Below are 13,978 nucleotides of genomic sequence, written 5' to 3'. Positions count from 1 at the left end.
TTTCTATTATTTGAACCACTCCTGTGAGTCCAGTTTTAGATTCCGATGCTTCACTTCAGGTTTACTGTATCCCTTGGACCTTCTTATTGACGATGAAACACAGAAATTGCATCCGAATTTAATACAAACGGCACAATGCCGACTTCAGTACAAGAGGACGGACACTCTAAGTTTCTCTGATTTGACCTCTCCTGTGAGTCCAGTTTTAGATTCCGATGCTTCACTTCAGGTTTACTGTATCCCTTGGACCTTCTTATTGACGATGAAGCACAGAAATTGCATCCGATTTTAATACAAAAGGCACAATGCCGACTTAAGTACAAGAGGACTGACACTCTAATTTTCTGTGATTTGAACCTCTCCTGTGTGTCCAGTTTTAGATGCCGATCCTTTCCTTCAGGTTTACTGTATCCCTTGGACCTTCTTATTGACGATGAAACACAGAAATTGCATCCAAATTTAATACAAAAGGCACAATGCCGACTTAAGTACAAAAGGACTGACACTCTAACTTTCTATTATATGAACCTCTCCTGTGAGTACAGTTTTAGATTCCGATGCTTCACTTCAGGTTTACTGTATACCTTGGACCTTCTTATTGACGATGAAACACAGAAATTACATCCGAATTTAATACTAAATGCACAATGCCGACTTAAGTTTAAGAGGACTGACACTCTAACTTTCTATGATTTGAACCACTCCTGTGAGTCCAGTTTTAGATTCCGATGCTTCACTTCAGTTTTACTGTATTCCTTGGACCTTCTTATTGACGATGAAACACAGAAATTGCATCCGAAATTAATACAAAAGGCACAATGCCGACTTAAGTACAAGAGGACTGACACTCTAACTTTCTATGAATTGAACCTCACCTGTGAGTCCAGTTTCAGTTTCCGACGCTTCACTTCAGGTTTACTGTTTACCTTGGAACTTCTTAATGACGATGAAACACAGAAATTGCATCCGAATTTAATACAAAAGGCACAATGCCGACTTAAGTACAAGAGGACTGACACTCTAACTTTCTATTATTTGAACCTCTCCTGTGAGTCAAGTTTTAGATTCCGATGCTTCACTTCAGGTTTACTGTATCCCTTGGACCTTCTTATTGACGATGAAACACAGAAATTGCATCCGAATTTAATACAAAAGGCACAATGCCGACTTAAGTACAAGAGGACTGCCACTCTATCTTTCTACGATTTGAACCTCTCCTGTGAGTCCAGTTTTAGATTCTGATGCTTCACTTCAGATCAACTGTATCCCTTGGACCTTCTTATTGACGATGAAACACAGAAATTGCATCCGAATGTAATACAAAATGCACAATGCTGACTTAAGAACAAGAGGACTGACACTCTAACTTTCTATGATTTGAACCACTCCTGTGAGTCCCGTGTTAGATTCCGATGATTCACTACAGGTTTACTGTATCCCTTGGACCTTCTTTTAAACGATGAAACACAGAAATTACATCCGAATTTAATACAAAAGGCACAATGCCGACCTAGGTACAAAAGGACTGACACTCTAACTTTCTATATTTGAACCTCTCCTGTGAGTCCAGTATTAGATTCCGATGATTCACTTCAGATTTACTGTATCCCTTGGACCTTCTTATTGACGATGAAACACAGAAATTGCATCCGAATTTAATACAAAAGGCACAATGCTGACTTAAGTACAAGAGGACTGACACTCTAACTTTCTATGATTTGAACCACTCCTGTGAGTCCCGTGTTAGATTACGATGCTTCACTTCAGTTTTACTGTATTCCTTGGACCTTCTTATAAACGATGAAACACAGAAATTGTATCCTAATTTAATACAAAAGGCACAAAGCCGACTTAAGTACAAGAGGACTGACACTCTAATTTTCTATGATTTGAACCTCTCCTGTGAGTCCAGTTTTTGTTGCCATGGTTTCACCTCAGGTTTACTGTATTCCTTGGACCTTGTTATTGACGATGAAACACAGAAATTGCATCCGCAATTAATACAAAAGGCACAAAGCCGGGTTAAGTACAAGAGGACTGACACTCTAAGTTTCTATGATTTGAACCTCTCCTGTGAGTCAGGTTTTAGTTTCCGATGCTTCACTTCAGGTTTACTGAATCCCTTGGACCTTCTTATTGACAATGAAACACAGAAATTGCATACAAAATTAATACAAAAGGCACAGTGCCGACTTAACTATAAGAGGACTGACACTCTAACTTTCTATGATTTGAACCACTCCTGTGAGTCCAGTTTTAGATTCCGATTCTTCACTTCAGGTTTACTGTATCCCTTGGACCTTCTTATTGACGATGAAACACAGAAATTGCATCCGAATTTAATATAAAAGCACAATGCCGACTTAAGTACAAGACGACTGACTCCCTAACTTTCTATGATTTGAAACTTTCCTGTGAGTCCAGTTTTGGATTCCGATGCTTCACTTCAGGTTTACTGTATACCTTGGACCTTCTTATTGACGATGAAACACAGAAATTGCATCCGAATTTAATACAAAAGGCACAATGCCGACTTAAGTACAAGAGGACTGACACTCTAACTTTCTATGATTTGAACCTCACCTGTGAGTCGAGTTTTAGATTCCGATGCTTCACTTCAGGTTTACTGTATACCTTGGACCTTCCTATTGACGATGAAACACAGAAATTGCATTCGAATTTAATACAAAAGGCACAACGCCGACTTAAGTACAAGAGGACTGACACTCTTACTTTCTATGATATGATCCTCTCCTGTGAGTCCAGTTTTAGATTCCGATGCTTCACTTCAGGTTTACTGTATCCCTTGGACCTTCTTATTGACGATGAAACCCAGAAATTGCATCCGAATTTAATACAAAAGGCACAATGCCGACTTAAGTACAAGACGACTGACACTCTAACTTTCTATGATTTGAACCTCACCTGTGAGTCCTGTTTTAGATTCCGATTCTTCACTTCAGGTTTACTGTCTACCTTGGACCTTCTTATTGACGATGAAACACAGAAATTGCATCCGAATTTAATACAAAAGGCACAATGCCGACCTAAGTACTAGAGGACTGACACTCTAACTTTCTATGATATGAACCTCTCCTGTGAGTACAGTTTTAGATTCCGATGCTTCACTTCAGGTTTACAAAATCCCTTGGACCTTCTTATTGACGATGAAACACAGAAATTGCATCCGAATTTAATACAACAGGCACAATGCCGACTTAAGTACAAGAGGACTGACACTCTAACTTTCTATGATTTGAACCACTCCTGTGAGTCCAGTTATAGATTCCGATGCTTCACTTCAGGTTTACAGTATCCCTTGGACCTTCTGATTGACGAGGAAACACAGAAATTGCATCCGAATTCAAAACAAAAGGCACAATGCCGACTTAAGTACAAGAGGACTGACTCTCTAACTTTCTATGATTTGAATCTCTCCTGTGAGTCCAGTTTTAGATCCGATCCTTCCCTTCAGGTTTACTGTATTCCTTGGACCTTCTTATTGACGATGAAACACAGAAATTGCATCCGAATTTAATACAAAAGGCGCAATGCCGACTTAAGTACAAGAGGACTGACACTCTAACTTTCTATGATATGATCCTCTCCTGTGAGTCCAGTTTAAGATTCCGATGCTTCACTTCAGGTTTACTGTATCCCTTGGACCTTCTTATTGACGATGAAACCCAGAAATTGCATCCGAATTTAATACAAAAGGCACAATGCCGACATAAGTACAAGAGGACTGACACTCTAACTTTCAATGATTTGAACCTCACCTGTGAGTCCAGTTTTAGATTCCGATGCTTCACTTCAGGTTTACTGTCTACCTTGGACCTTCGTATTGACGATGAAACTCAGAAATTGTATCCGAATTTAATACAAAGGGCACAATGCCGACCTAAGTACAAGAGGACTGACACTCTAACTTTCTATGATATGAACCTCTCCTGTGAGTACAGTTTTAGGTTCCGTTGCTTCACTTCAGGTTTACAAAATCCCTTGGACCTTTTTATTGACGATGAAACACAGAAATTGCATCCGAATTTAATACAACAGGCACAATGCCGACTTAAGTACAAGAGGACTGACACTCTAAGTTTCTATGATTTGAATCTCTCCTGTGAGTCAGGTTTTACTTTTTGATGCTTCACTTAAGGTTTAATGAATCCCTTGGACCTACTTATTGACAATGAAACACAGAAATTGCATCCAAATCTTATACAAAAGGCACAATGCCGACTTAAGTACAAGAGGACTGACACTCTGACTTTCTATTATTTGAACCACTCCTGTGAGTCCAGTTTTAGATTCCGATGCTTCAACTCAGGTTTACTGTATCCCTTGGACCTTCTTATTGACGATGAAACACAGAAATTGCATCCGAATGTAATACAAAATGCACAATGCTGACTTAAGAACAAGAGGACTGACACTCTAATTTTCTATGATTTGAACCAGTCCTGTGAGTCCCGTGTTAGATTCCGATGATTCACTACAGGTTTACTGTATCCCTTGGACCTTCTTATAAACGATGAAACACAGAAATTACATCCGAATTTAATACAAAAGGCACAATGCCGATCTAATTACAAGAGGACTGACACTCTAACTTTCTATGATGTGAACCTCTCCTGTGAGTCCAGTTATCGATTCCGCTGCTTCACTTCAGGTTTACTGTATCCCTTGGACCTTCTTATTGACGATGAAACACAGAAATTGCATCCGAATTTAATACAAAAGGCAGAATGCCGACTTAAGTACAAGAGGACTGACACTCTAACTTTCTATGATTTGAACCTCTGCTGTGAGTCCAGTTTTTGTTGCCGCGGTTTCACTTCAGGTTTACTGTATCCCTTGGACCTTCTTATTGACGATGAAACCCAGAAATTGCATCCGAATTTAATACAAAAGGCACAATGCCAACTTAAGTACAAGAGGACTGACACACTAACTTTCTTTGATTTGAACCTCTCCTGTGATTCCAGTTTTAGATTCCGATGCTTCACTTCAGGTTTTCTGTATCCCTGGGACCTTCTTATTGACGATGAAACACAGAAATTGCATCCAAATCTTATACAAAAGGCACAATGCCGACTTAAGTACAAGAGGACTGACACTCTGACTTTCTATTATTTGAACCACTCCTGTGAGTCCAGTTTTAGATTCCGATGCTTCAACTCAGGTTTACTGTATCCCTTGGACCTTCTTATTGACGATGAAACACAGAAATTGCATCCGAATTTAATACAAACGGCACAATGCCGACCTCAGTACAAGAGGACGGACACTCTAAGTTTCTCTGATTTGAACCTCTCCTGTGAGTCCAGTTTTAGATTCCGATGCTTCACTTCAGTTTTACTGTATCCCTTGGACCTTCTTATTGACGATGAAGCACAGAAATTGCATCCGATTTTAATACAAAAGGCACAATGCCGACCTAAGTACAAGAGGACTGACACTCTAATTTTCTGTGATTTGAACCTCTCCTGTGTGTCCAGTTTTAGATGCCGAGGCTTCACTTCAGGTTTACTGTATCCCTTGGACCTTCTTATTGACGATGAAACACAGAAATTGCATCCGAATGTAATACAAAATGCACAATGCTGACTTAAGAACAAGAGGACTGACACTCTAATTTTCTATGATTTGAACCAGTCCTGTGAGTCCCGTGTTAGATTCCGATGATTCACTACAGGTTTACTGTATCCCTTGGACCTTCTTATAAACGATGAAACACAGAAATTACATCCGAATTTAATACAAAAGGCACAATGCCGACCTAATTACAAGAGGACTGACACTCTAACTTTCTATGATTTGAACCTCTCCTGTGAGTCCAGTTTTCGATTCCGATGCTTCACTTCAGGTTTATTGTATCCCTTGGACCTTCTTATTGACGATGAAACACAGAAATTGCATCCGAATTTAATACAAAAGGCAGAATGCCGACTTAAGTACAAGAGGACTGACACTCTAACTTTCTATGATTTGAACCTCTGCTGTGAGTCCAGTTTTTGTTGCCGCGGTTTCACTTCAGGTTTACTGTATCCCTTGGACCTTCTTATTGACGATGAAACCCAGAAATTGCATCCGAATTTAATACAAAAGGCACAATGCCGACTTAAGTACAAGCCGACTGACACTCTAACTTTCTATGATTTGAACCTCACCTGTGAGTCCTGTTTTAGATTCCGATTCTTCACTTCACGTTTACTCTCTACCTTGGACCTTCTTATTGACGATGAAACACAGAAATTGCATCCGAATTTAATACAAAAGGCACAATGCCGACCTAAGTACAAGAGGACTGACACTCTAACTTTCTATGATATGAACCTCTCCTGTGAGTACAGTTTTAGATTCCGATGCTTTACTTCAGGTTTACGAAATCCCTTGGACCTTCTTATTGACGATGAAACACAGAAATTGCATCCGAATTTAATACAACAGGCACAATGCCGACTTAAGTACAAGAGGACTGACACTCTAACTTTCTTTGATTTGAACCACTCCTGTGAGTCCAGTTATAGTTTCCGATGCTTCACTTCAGGTTTACTGTATCCCTTGGTCCTTCTTATTGACGAGGAAACACAGAAATTGCATCCGAATTCAATACAAAAGGCACAATGCCGACTTAAGTACAAGAGGACTGACACTCTAACTTTCCATGATTTGAATCTCTCCTGTGAGTCCAGTTTTAGATTCCGATCCTTCCCTTCAGGTTTACTGTATTCCTTGGACCTTCTTATTGACGATGAAACACAGAAATTGCATCCGAATTTAATACAAAAGGCACAATGCCGACTTAAGTACAAGAGGACTGACACTCTAAATTTCTATGATATGATCCTCTCCTGTGAGTCCAGTTTAAGATTCCGATGCTTCACTTCAGGTTTACTGTATCCCTTGGACCTTCTTATTGACGATGAAACCCAGAAATTGCGTCCGAATTTAATACAAAAGGCACAATGCCGACTTAAGTACAAGAGGACTGACACTCTAACTTTCAATGATTTGAACCTCACCTGTGAGTCCAGTTTTAGATTCCGATGCTTCACTTCAGGTTTACTGTCTACGTTGGACCTTCTTATTGACGATGAAACACAGAAATTGTATCCGAATTTAATACAAAAGGCACAATGCCGACCTAAGTACAAGAGGACTGACACTCTAACTTTCTATGATATGAACCTCTCCTGTGAGTACAGTTTTAGGTTCCGTTGCTTCACTTCAGGTTTACAAAATCCCTTGGACCTTTTTATTGACGATGAAACACAGAAATTGCATCCGAATTTAATACAACAGGCACAATGCCGACTTAAGTACAAGAGGACTGACACTCTAAGTTTCTATGGTTTGAATCTCTCCTGTGAGTCAGGTTTTAGTTTTTGATGCTTCACTTAAGGTTTACTGAATTCCTTGGACCTACTTATTGACAATGAAACACAGAAATTGCATTCGAATTTAATACAAAAGGCACAGTGCCGACTTAAGTACAAGAGGACTGACACTCTAACTTTCTATGATTTGAACCACTCCTGTGAGTCCAGTTTTAGATACCGATGCTTCACTTCAGGTTTACTGTATCCCTTGGACCTTCTTATTGACGATGAAACACAGAAATTGCATCCGAATTTAATGCAAAAGGCACAATGCCGACTTAAGTACAAGAGGACTGACACTCAAACTTTCTTTGATTTGAACCTCTCCTGTGATTCCAGTTTTAGATTCCGATGCTTCACTTCAGGTTTTCTGTATCCCTGGGACCTTCTTATTGACGATGAAACACAGAAATTGCATCCAAATCTTATACAAAAGGCACAATGCCGACTTAAGTACAAGAGGACTGACACTCTGACTTTCTATTATTTGAACCACTCCTGTGAGTCCAGTTTTAGATTCCGATGCTTCACTTCAGGTCTATTGTATCCCTTGGACCTTCTTATTGACGATGAAGCACAGAAATTGCATCCGATTTTAATACAAAAGGCACAATGCCGACTTCAGTACAAGAGGACTGACACTCTAAGTTTCTCTGATTTGAACCTCTCCTGTGTGTCCAGTTTTAGATGCCGAGGCTTCACTTCAGGTTTACTGTATCCCTTGGACCTTCTTTTTGACGATGAAACACAGAAATTGCATCCGAATGTAATACGAAATGCACAATGCTGACTTAAGAACAAGAGGACTGACACTCTAACTTACTATGATTTGAACCAGTCCTGTGAGTCCCGTGTTAGATTCCGATGATTCACTACAGGTTTACTGTATCCCTTGGACCTTCCTATAAACGATGAAACACAGAAATTACATCCGAATTTAATACAAAAGGCACAATGCCGACCTAATTACAAGAGGACTGACACTCTAACTTTCTATGATTTGAACCTCTCCTGTGAGTCCAGTTTTCGATTCCGATGCTTCACTTCAGGTTTACTGTATCCCTTGGACCTTCTTATTGACGATGAAACACAGAAATTGCATCCGAATTTAATACAAAAGGCAGAATGCCGACTTAAGTACAAGAGGACTGACACTCTAACTTTCTATGATTTGAACCTCTGCTGTGAGTCCAGTTTTTGTTGCCGCGGTTTCACTTCAGGTTTACTGTATCCCTTGGACCTTCTTATTGACGATGAAACCCAGAAATTGCATCCGAATTTAATACAAAAGGCACAATGACGACTTAAGTACAAGACGACTGACACTCTAACTTTCTATGATTTGAACCTCACCTGTGAGTCCTGTTTTAGATTCCGATGCTTCACTTCACGTTTACTCTCTACCTTGGACCTTCTTATTGACGATGAAACACAGAAATTGCATCCGAATTTAATACAAAAGGCACAATGCCGACCTAAGTACAAGAGGACTGACACTCTAACTTTCTATGATATGAACCTCTCCTGTGAGTACAGTTTTAGATTCCGATGCTTTACTTCAGGTTTACGAAATCCCTTGGACCTTCTTATTGACGATGAAACACAGAAATTGCATCCGAATTTAATACAACAGGCACAATGCCGACTTAAGTACAAGAGGACTGACACTCTAACTTTCTTTGATTTGAACCACTCCTGTGAGTCCAGTTATAGTTTCCGATGCTTCACTTCAGGTTTACTGTATCCCTTGGTCCTTCTTATTGACGAGGAAACACAGAAATTGCATCCGAATTCAATACAAAAGGCACAATGCCGACTTAAGTACAAGAGGACTGACACTCTAACTTTCCATGATTTGAATCTCTCCTGTGAGTCCAGTTTTAGATTCCGATCCTTCCCTTCAGGTTTACTGTATTCCTTGGACCTTCTTATTGACGATGAAACACAGAAATTGCATCCGAATTTAATACAAAAGGCACAATGCCGACTTAAGTACAAGAGGACTGACACTCTAAATTTCTATGATATGATCCTCTCCTGTGAGTCCAGTTTAAGATTCCGATGCTTCACTTCAGGTTTACTGTATCCCTTGGACCTTCTTATTGACGATGAAACCCAGAAATTGCATCCGAATTTAATACAAAAGGCACAATGCCGACTTAAGTACAAGAGGACTGACACTCTAACTTTCAGTGATTTGAACCTCACCTGTGAGTCCAGTTTTAGATTCCGATGCTTCACTTCAGGTTTACTGTCTACGTTGGACCTTCTTATTGACGATGAAACACAGAAATTGTATCCGAATTTAATACAAAAGGCACAATGCCGACCTAAGTACAAGAGGACTGACACTCTAACTTTCTATGATATGAACCTCTCCTGTGAGTACAGTTTTAGGTTCCGTTGCTTCACTTCAGGTTTACAAAATCCCTTGGACCTTTTTATTGACGATGAAACACAGAAATTGCATCCGAATTTAATACAACAGGCACAATGCCGACTTAAGTACAAGAGGACTGACACTCTAAGTTTCTATGATTTGAATCTCTCCTGTGAGTCAGGTTTTAGTTTTTGATGCTTCACTTAAGGTGTACTGAATTCCTTGGACCTACTTATTGACAATGAAACACAGAAATTGCATTCGAATTTAATACAAAAGGCACAGTGCCGACTTAAGTACAAGAGGACTGACACTCTAACTTTCTATGATTTGAACCACTCCTGTGGGTCCAGTTTTAGATACCGATGCTTCACTTCAGGTTTACTGTATCCCTTGGACCTTCTTATTGACGATGAAACACAGAAATTGCATCCGAATTTAATGCAAAAGGCACAATGCCGACTTAAGTACAAGAGGACTGACACTCAAACTTTCTTTGATTTGAACCTCTCCTGTGATTCCAGTTTTAGATTCCGATGCTTCACTTCAGGTTTTCTGTATCCCTGGGACCTTCTTATTGACGATGAAACACAGAAATTGCATCCAAATCTTATACAAAAGGCACAATGCCGACTTAAGTACAAGAGGACTGACACTCTGACTTTCTATTATTTGAACCACTCCTGTGAGTCCAGTTTTAGATTCCGATGCTTCACTTCAGGTTTATTGTATCCCTTGGACCTTCTTATTGACGATGAAGCACAGAAATTGCATCCGATTTTAATACAAAAGGCACAATGCCGACTTCAGTACAAGAGGACTGACACTCTAAGTTTCTCTGATTTGAACCTCTCCTGTGTGTCCAGTTTTAGATGCCGAGGCTTCACTTCAGGTTTACTGTATCCCTTGGACCTTCTTTTTGACGATGAAACACAGAAATTGCATCCGAATGTAATACGAAATGCACAATGCTGACTTAAGAACAAGAGGACTGACACTCTAACTTACTATGATTTGAACCAGTCCTGTGAGTCCCGTGTTAGATTCCGATGATTCACTACAGGTTTACTGTATCCCTTGGACCTTCCTATAAACGATGAAACACAGAAATTACATCCGAATTTAATACAAAAGGCACAATGCCGACCTAATTACAAGAGGACTGACACTCTAACTTTCTATGATTTGAACCTCTCCTGTGAGTCCAGTTTTCGATTCCGATGCTTCACTTAAGGTTTACTGTATCCCTGGGACCTTCTTATTGACGATGAAACACAGAAATTGCATCCGAATTTAATACAAAAGGCGCAATGCCGACTTCAGTACAAGAGGACTGACACTCTAAGTTTCTCTGATTTGAACCTCTCCTGTGAGTCAGGTTTTAGTTTCCGATGCTTCACTTCAGGTTTACTGAATCCCATTGACCTACTTATTGACAATGAAACACAGAAATTGCATACGAATTTAATACAAAAGACCCAGTGCCGACTTAAGTACAAGAGGACTGACACTCTAAGTTTCTCTGATTTGAACCTCTCCTGTGAGTCCAGTTTTAGATTCCAATGCTTCACTTCAGGTTTACTGTATCCCTTGGACCTTCTTATTGACAATGAAGCACAGAAATTGCATCCGATTTTAATACAAAAGGCACAATGCCGACTTAAGTACAAGAGGACTGACACTCTAATTTTCTATGATTTGAACCTCTCCTGTGTGTCCAGTTTTTGATGCCGTGGCTTCACTTCAGGTTAACTGCATCCCTAGAACCTTCTTATTGACGATGAAACACAGAAATTGCATGCGAATTTAATACAACAGGCACAATGCCGACTTAGGTACAAGAGGACTGACACTCTAACTTTCAATGATTTGAACCACTCCTGTGAGTCCAGTTATAAATTCCGATGCTTCACTTCCGGTTTACTGTATCCCTTGGACCTTATTATTGACGATGAAACACAGAAATTGCATCCGAATTCAATACAAGAGGCACAATGAAGACTTAAGTACAAGAGGACTGACACTCTAACTATCTATGATTTGAATCTCTCCTGTGAGTCCAGTTTTAGATTCCGATCCTTTCCTTCAGGTTTACTGTATCCCTTGGACCTTCTTATTGACGATGAAACACAGAAATTGCATCCAAATTTAATACAAAAGGCACAATGCCGACTTAAGTACAAAAGGACTGACATTCTAACTTTCTATTATATGAACCTCTCCTGTGAGTACAGTTTAAGATTCCGATGCTTCACTTCAGGTTTACTGTATACCTTGGACCTTCTTATTGACGATGAAACACAGAAATTGCATCCGAATTTAATACAAAATGCACAATGCCGACTTAAGTTTAAGAGGACTGACACTCTAACTTTCTATGATTTGAACCACTCCTGTGAGTCCAGTTTTAGATTCCGGTGCTTCACTTCAGTTTTACTGTATTCCTTGGACCTTCTTATTGACGATGAAACACAGAAATTCCATCCAAAATTAATACAAAAGGCACAATGCCGACTTAAGTACAAGAGGAGTGACTCTCTACGTTTCTATGATTTGAACCTCTCCTGTGAGTCCAGTTTTCGATTCCGATGCTTCACTTCAGGATTACTGAATCCCTTGGACCATCATATTGACGATGAAACACAGAAATTGCATCCGAATTTTATACAAAAGGCACAATGCCGACTTAAGTACAAGAGGACTGACACTCTAACTTTCTATTATTTGAACCTCTCCTGTGAGTCCAGTTTTAGATTCCGATGCTTCACTTCAGGTTTACTGTATCCCTTGGACCTTCTTATTGACGATGAAACACAGAAATTGCATCCGAATTTAATACAAAAGGCACAATGCCGACTTCAGTACAAGAGGACTGACACTCTAAGTTTCTCTGATTTGAACCTCTCCTGTGAGTGCAGTTTTAGATTCCGATGCTTCACTTCAGGGTTACTGTATCCCTTGGACCTTCTTATTGACGATGAAGCACAGAAATTGCATCCGATTTTAATACAAAAGGCACAATGCCGACTTAAGTACAAGAGGACCAACACTCTAATTTTCTGTGATTTTAACCGCTCCTGTGTGTCCAGTTTTAGATGCCGAGGCTTCACTTCAGGTTTACTGTATCCCTTGGACCTTCTTATTGACGATGAAACACAGAAATAGCATCCGAATTTAATACAAAAGGCACAATGCCGACTTAAGTACAAGAGGAATGACACTCTATCTTTCTATGATTTGAACCTGTCCTGTGAGTCCAGTTTTAGATTCTGATGCTTCACTTCAGATCAACTGTATCCCTTGGACCTTCTTATTGACGATGAAACACAGAAATTGCATCCGAATGTAATACAAAATGCACAATGCTGACTTAAGGACAAGAGGACTGACACTCTAACTTTCTATGATTTGAACCAGTCCTGTGAGTCCCCTGTTAGATTCCGATGATTCACTACAGGTTTACTGTATCCCTTGGACCTTCTTATAAACGATGAAACACAGAAATTACATCCGAATTTAATACAAAAGGCACAATGCCGACCTAGGTACAAGAGGACTGACACTCTCACTTTCTATATTTGAACCTCTCCTGTGAGTCCAGTTTTCGATTCCGATGCTTCACTTCAGGTTTACTGTATCCCATGGACCTTCTTATTGACGATGAAACACAGAAATTGCATCCGAATTTAATACAAAAGGCACAATGCCGACTTAAGTACAAGAGGAATGACACTCTAACTTTCTATGATTTGAACCTCTCCTGTGAGTCCAGTTTTTGTTGCCGCGGTATCACTTCAGGTTTACTGTATCCCTTGGACCTTCTTATTGACGATGAAACACAGAAATAGCATCCGAAATTAATACAAAAGGCACAATGCCGACTTCAGTACAAGAGGACTGACACTCTAAGTTTCTCTGATTTGAACCTCTCCTGTGAGTGCAGTTTTAGATTCCGATGCTTCACTTCAGGGTTACTGTATCCCTTGGACCTTCTTATTGACGATGAAGCACAGATATTGCATCCGATTTTAATACAAAAGGCACAATGCCGACTTAAGTACAAGAGGACCAACACTCTAATTTTCTGTGATTTGAACCGCTCCTGTGTGTCCAGTTTTAGATGCCGAGGCTTCACTTCAGGTTTACTGTATCCCTTGGACCTTCTTATTGACGATGAAACACAGAAATAGCATCCGAATTTAATACAAAAGGC

The sequence above is a fragment of the Schistocerca serialis genome, chromosome 9, assembly GCF_023864345.2.
Source record: "Schistocerca serialis cubense isolate TAMUIC-IGC-003099 chromosome 9, iqSchSeri2.2, whole genome shotgun sequence".
Classification (NCBI taxonomy): domain Eukaryota; kingdom Metazoa; phylum Arthropoda; class Insecta; order Orthoptera; family Acrididae; genus Schistocerca; species Schistocerca serialis.
The sequence above is the reverse complement of the archived record's forward strand: the minus strand, read 5'-3'. Positions refer to the sequence as shown.